The sequence below is a fragment of the Helianthus annuus genome, chromosome 4, assembly GCF_002127325.2.
Source record: "Helianthus annuus cultivar XRQ/B chromosome 4, HanXRQr2.0-SUNRISE, whole genome shotgun sequence".
NCBI classification, from domain to species: domain Eukaryota; kingdom Viridiplantae; phylum Streptophyta; class Magnoliopsida; order Asterales; family Asteraceae; genus Helianthus; species Helianthus annuus.
Window position 1 is genome coordinate 61,039,575 of NC_035436.2, and position 6,030 is coordinate 61,045,604.

The following is a 6,030-nucleotide window of genomic DNA, read 5'->3' on the forward strand; positions in this document are numbered from 1 at the left end:
CTAAGCTTTGTCGATGCCATTACTAGAGCCAATATTAGCTTTTCTAGGTGAGAATATCTAGTTTCAGCATTTAACAAACTTTTGCTAACATAATAAACAGGATACTGCTGACCTTCATGATCCTTTACGAGTACTGCACTTACTGCATTCCCTGATACTGCAAGATACAGGGATAGTGGTTCACCATCCTCAGGCTTCATCAATAGAGGCGCGGTTGAGAGATACTGTTTCAAATCCTGCAGGGCTGCTTCATGCTTCTCCCCCCATTCAAATTTATTATTCTTTTTCAGGATATCATAGAATTCTTTACACTTTTCCGAGGATCTTGAAATAAACCTATTCAAGGCTGCCACTCGTCCTGTTAACCGCTGAACATCCTTCATATTCGAGGGTGGCTTTATATTCAAGATAGCCTTGATCTGGTCCGGGCTTGCCTCCATCCCTCTTTTTGTCACCATGTATCCTAAAAACTTTCCTGCCCCCACTCCAAAATAGCATTTTGCAGGATTAAGTTTCATATTATACTGGTCCAAGATATCGAATGCTCCTTTAATATCCCGGAGATGATCCTCAGCTTTCTTGGATTTGACCACCATATCGTCAATGTACACCTCTATGGTGTCCCCCACTTTGTCTTTAAACATCATGTTCACCAATCTCTGGTACGTTGCACCTGCATTTTTTAGACCGAAAGGCATAGCAGTATAACAGTAAATACCTGTTGGTGTCATGGAAGCTGTATCCTCCTGGTCTGAAGGTTCCATTTGAATCTGCTGGAATCCCGAGGATGCATCCATGAAGGTTAACATTTCATGACCGGCAGTGGCATCCACCATTGAGTCTATATGAGGCAGAGGGAAGGGGTCTTTTGGACAAGCTTTGTTCAGGTCTGTGTAGTCTACACAGACTCTCCACTTCCCATTCTTCTTTTGAACCACTACCACATTTGCTAACCATCTAGGGAATTTGACTTCCCTAATCATCCTGGACTTCAATAATCTTTCAACTTCCTCTTGGATAATTGTGTTTCGTTCATGGGTGAATTTCCTTCTCTTTTGTTGTACAGGCTTGTATGACCTGTCAATTCCAAGCTTGTGAGTGATAATATCTTTGGATATACCTATCATATCCTCATGCTTCCATGCGAACGTTGACATCCTGCATTTCAGAAAGTTAGTTAATTGTTCTTCAATATCCTGAGGGATATTGGTTCCTACGAGCACCGAGATATCAGGATTATCCTGGTCCAGGATAACTTTCTTCACATCCTGCTCCGAATTCTCCATGATATCCTGGGCCCACATCTTTAATTGCTATGCTGGATTCGGTTTGGTCGAGGATTTCATTGAGGATGAGTAGCATTCTTTCGCCTCTTGTTGATCACTATCGACTTTGACAACTCCCCAAGGGGTAGGGATCTTGATGCATTGGTGATATGTTGATGGTACGGCCTTCATATCATGAATCCATGGTCTCCCCAGTATGATGTTATAGCAGGATAGAGAATCCATCACACAGAAACGTTGTATCGAGTTGACTCCTTCAACGTATACTGGCAATTTTATATCTCCCACTGTGTTTCTAGCCTCTCCACTGAACCCAACAAGCACGGTAGACTTTGAAGTGATATCCATCAGAGATACATTCATTCTCTTCAGAGTTTCTAGTTGGATTATGTTGACGGAGCTGCCATTATCAACCAGTATCCTGCGTACAAAATGGTTAGCCAAATATAACGTTATTACCAGAGCATCATGATGAGGATCCTGGACAGTATCCCTGTCGTCAGCGTCAAACGTGATCATTTTGTCAGTTGTGAGGGTAGTCATCTTGACAGGTTTGTCTCCCCTCTCAGCCTTAGCTTCTTTTGCATGTCTCTTTGCCGCCGAATACGAAGTCCCACAAATGTCGGATCCTCCCGAAATGAAGTTGATTATCTTGGCATCCGCAGGAGGTGAGGGTGCTCTTTCAGGATCCTTCTCGGGATCTTGCCCTTTATTTTTCTTCCTCCTAGCAAGTCCTTCAGATATCCTTTGCTGAGAAGGTAGCTTATTTCCTTCCTCAAGGCAATGTAATCTTCCGTAACATGTCCGAAATCCTCATGGAAGGCGCACCATTTGGATTTATCCTTCCAATCAGCTTTTTGTTGATTCTTCCGAGGCCACCTGGCTTTATCTCCCAGACCCTGCATAGCATACATTAGTTCAGGTATATTAACAGAAAAACAATATTCAGATAATTCAGGATATTCTTCAGGATCCTCGTCTTCAACAGCATTCACTCTCTTGTTATCATTTCTGCCATATGGCTTGGAGCGATATGGCTTATATGAGGATTCTGATTTCCTGTTGGTTGATTCGTAGGTTGAGGTAGAATTCATTTTCTCTTGCATCTTCTTGTCATCTTCCAAACGGATATATCTCAAAGCCCTGTTACGAGCTTCGTCGAGATTCCTGCAGGGATTCATTACAAGATCCTGATAAAACTGAGAATCTTTTTGTAACCCCATCTTAAAAGCTTGCACAGCTATTGCAACATCAAGATGCGGGATATCCAAGGATTCTCGACTAAACTTGTTCACATAATCCCTCAAGGATTCCTGAGGTCCTTGAGTTATCCTGTAGAGATCACTGGTTAGTTTTTCAAAACTCCGACTACAAGAAAATTGACTGTTAAATAAATTAACCAAATGAGCAAACGAAGTAATTGAGTGAGGAGGAACGTTTAACAGCCATTTTAAGGCTGATCCTGTTAGAGTAGAACCAAATCCCTTGCACAAGCACGCTTCCGTGAGCTCCGGAGGGATAGGGTTAATCTCCATTCTTTCCCTATACTGAGCAATATGCTCCTCAGGATCCGTAGTTCCGTCGTAAAGCTTCATGTTGGGGGTTTGAAATCTCTTTAGGATCTCAGCATCACAGATAGGATGTGCAAAATGAGATATCTTATGGCTGTCTTGGGACACTTCCGGGATCGGCTGGACCACCCCAGGTACACTGGATATCATGTCCTTCAACTTTTGAAGTTCCCTAGTAAGTGCTGATGTCACACCTGTATCCTGCAAAGATCCACTATCGTTAGTAGCATGAGTATTATTATTATTTGACACGTTACCCGTTGGAGGATTTTGCCCATATCCTGAAGCATATCCTGAGCTCCTCATGGTTGACATCCTGACCGAGGAGGGTATCTCAGGAGTATGATTCTGAGGAAGACTGGGAACAATATTCCCCCTGTTATCCTCAGTATACACAGCTGAACTAAAGTTCAATGCTCTGGGGTGTAATGGAGTGACATTATCCTCAGCAGATCTGCTCGAGCCAGACTTCAGGAGTTGTATTTCCCTTAAAAGCATTTGGTTTGTTTCCTGTTGCTGCCTCATTTGTTCCTACACACTTCCAAATAAAGTAAGAATTTCATCATTAGAAGCTAGAACGGGAGCAGATTCCTGAACACTGCGGGTAGGGATAATATCCTGAGGTCGTGAAGATGCTGGCGTCCTTGGAGGAGGTGGTGGAAGCACCGAACCAGTAGTAGCAGAAGTCATAGCAGACACAGTAGAGGAACTCATGTTTGATCTTGAGGCCATTATGGACAATGTGGCAAAAAGTTTTGAAAATAGAAAACTGATTAGCGATTTGACAAAAAATTTTAGTAAAGAGAGCACCACTTGCCCCACGGTGGGCGCCAAATTGTTTTGGTCAAAAATTACCGAAGCAATTAAGTGATCAAATTAGTTAAGTGAGGTAGTGTGCTAAGAGAACGTGTTCAAAAATATGTCAATTGAGTTATTTGTAAAAACAGTTTGGGGATACGGCTCAGGATATAGAGTCGTATCTGCGATCCAACAATGAGCAAAAAAGTAAAGTAAATGACACGAGATGTACGAGGAAAGCCCTTGATCAATCTAGATCGCCGGCATAAAACCTCGGGAGCTGACAATCGCAGATGCCTTGTTCTTCTATTGCTTCAAATATCAGAATACAGTGCAGGATGTGGTGCGGATCGACTATGTGTTACAACGTGAATTGGGTACAAGTGTGGTGATTGCAGTAATCTAGAGGGCAAGAGTGTACAAGAGTGTTAGCGAAAAGAGTGTGTGCCTTAAACTGATCCGCCACATCTATTTATAGTAAAGATAAATTAACAAACTATCCTAAACTTGCGGGATCCACCGAATATTCCTTCATCGAACGTTGTAGACCTGGTCTTTCGGGCTCAACGTCTCTTCTTCAACAAACTCGTCCGAGTCCTGAGGAGAAGAAGTCCTCTTGACCGTTAGTAAGCCTCAGCCTTTAATCTGCACGTGGTTAATTAATAAACCTCAGGATATCACCCAAGATGTTAGCAATATCCTCTTCCAGCATCCTAGTCACAAATAAACAAACAAAGGCAGGATATTGGTCAGGATATGTATGCTTAGAAAATGACCCATAACAGTTTGCGTCATCATTGTTTTCGTAAATTATAAAGTGTCGGCGGGAGTAATATACACTTGTGTTTATTTTCAGAATAGTCGTTTGAGTCTAAAATAATTGCATAAACTTTTCTTATTTTTATAATAGAATCGTCAAGCTTTAGGTGCTTAAACATATATATATATATATATATATATATATATATATATATATATATATATATATAACGCCATTATATTTATTTTATAAAATAGTTCGTGTTATTGATGTCTTTATGAAATGTCGTTGAAATAATAAGCATTCGTATTTGTTTATAAAAAGTCGTTTGATTCCGAATGGTTTTTGTTTTATAATAAAACATGTTTTGTTTAACGGATTTTCTTGAAAAACGGGCAGAGTTTCCTCTGTTTTTGGACACCCCCGACAACACAAGTTGTCGTTATTTCATCAAAATTCAATCAATATATATATATGTTACTTTTGTTAACTATATCAAAACGTATATCAAGTTGTTTCGAGCTCGTTTCACACGTAATATTAAAATTATATAAAAATAACAAACCAATCTTATCGTTTAAACCTTTACCATTTCTCGTGTTGAACGTCGAAAATGTTGACTGGGTTACCGAGTCAATCGAGTTGACCGAGTCAACTGAGTTGACCGGCTGACTTCGACCAAGTTGACTCAGTCCGACCAAGTCGACCGAGTCGAACCGAAATACACCAAGTTGAGCCGAGTTAGACTGAGTCGAGCCGAACCCGTCACTGAAACTGCTGACTGAGTTGACCCGAGATAACCGGCTGACTTCGTTGACCAAGATTGACTGAAAACTCGAACCACTTAACCGGAACCTGAACCGGGTTCACCCCTTGAACTGAAACGAGACTTGACCCGGCACCCAAATGACCTGGTCCAAAGCATGACCCGAACCAAAACCGCATCGGAGAAGGAACCAGTTGATGTTGAATAATCTGACTGGAGCATATTCGTTGAATAACCGCATCAGCACGGAAAACTCGTTGGATAAAGTCTTGGACCGCTGGACTTTTAACACCGACCACCGGGTAAATGGACCGACCGGCGGTTCGAGTCTTAGACCGCCGGTTCTCTCTCTCTCGCCTCTCAGTCTCTCTCTGTGTCGCACCGCCGCACCACCACCGGTTAGTGGTGGTGGTGGTCCGTTTCTGAATCGCAAAGGGGGTGGGGGTGTAGATCGAAGGAGAACCGAGGTGCCGGAGCTCAGTCATCATCTCCTGCTCCGGTCACTGGTGATTGGTCACGAGAGAGGGGAGGAAGTCAGACTAAATGTCTGTGTGAGTTTGTGTGTGTGTGTTGTATCTGCACAAAAAATGAAGATTGAGGGGGGTGCAAACCCTTTTATATGCAAGGTTATGTGTAATGGGCTTTGGGCTTGGGCCTAAGGCCCACAAACCCGTTCTCGAGTTTTAAGAGGCCCGCAAGTTCCTACGACCCGTATTCGCACCCGTTCTTGTAAAAATGTCGTATATTATAATATTAGGTCCGTAAGTATGTAAAATAACGCCGGTTATAAATGTTGGACACGTTCGCTCGTTGGTTGCGTAAAAAGCGCGTAAGGTGCCGCGTTGGCCG

General features: G+C 42.4%; 1 long non-coding RNA gene across 1 annotated transcript; it reads right to left on the reverse strand.

The window, feature by feature from the left end:
• Positions 1-3,933: 3,933 nt before the first annotated feature.
• On the reverse strand, positions 3,934-5,769 carry LOC110936808. The gene is made up of 2 exons (XR_002590293.2): positions 5,005-5,769; positions 3,934-4,368 (listed from the first exon to the last, which is right to left on the reverse strand). It is a non-coding gene; the product is annotated as an uncharacterized LOC110936808 (long non-coding RNA).
• Positions 5,770-6,030: the final 261 nt, after the last annotated feature.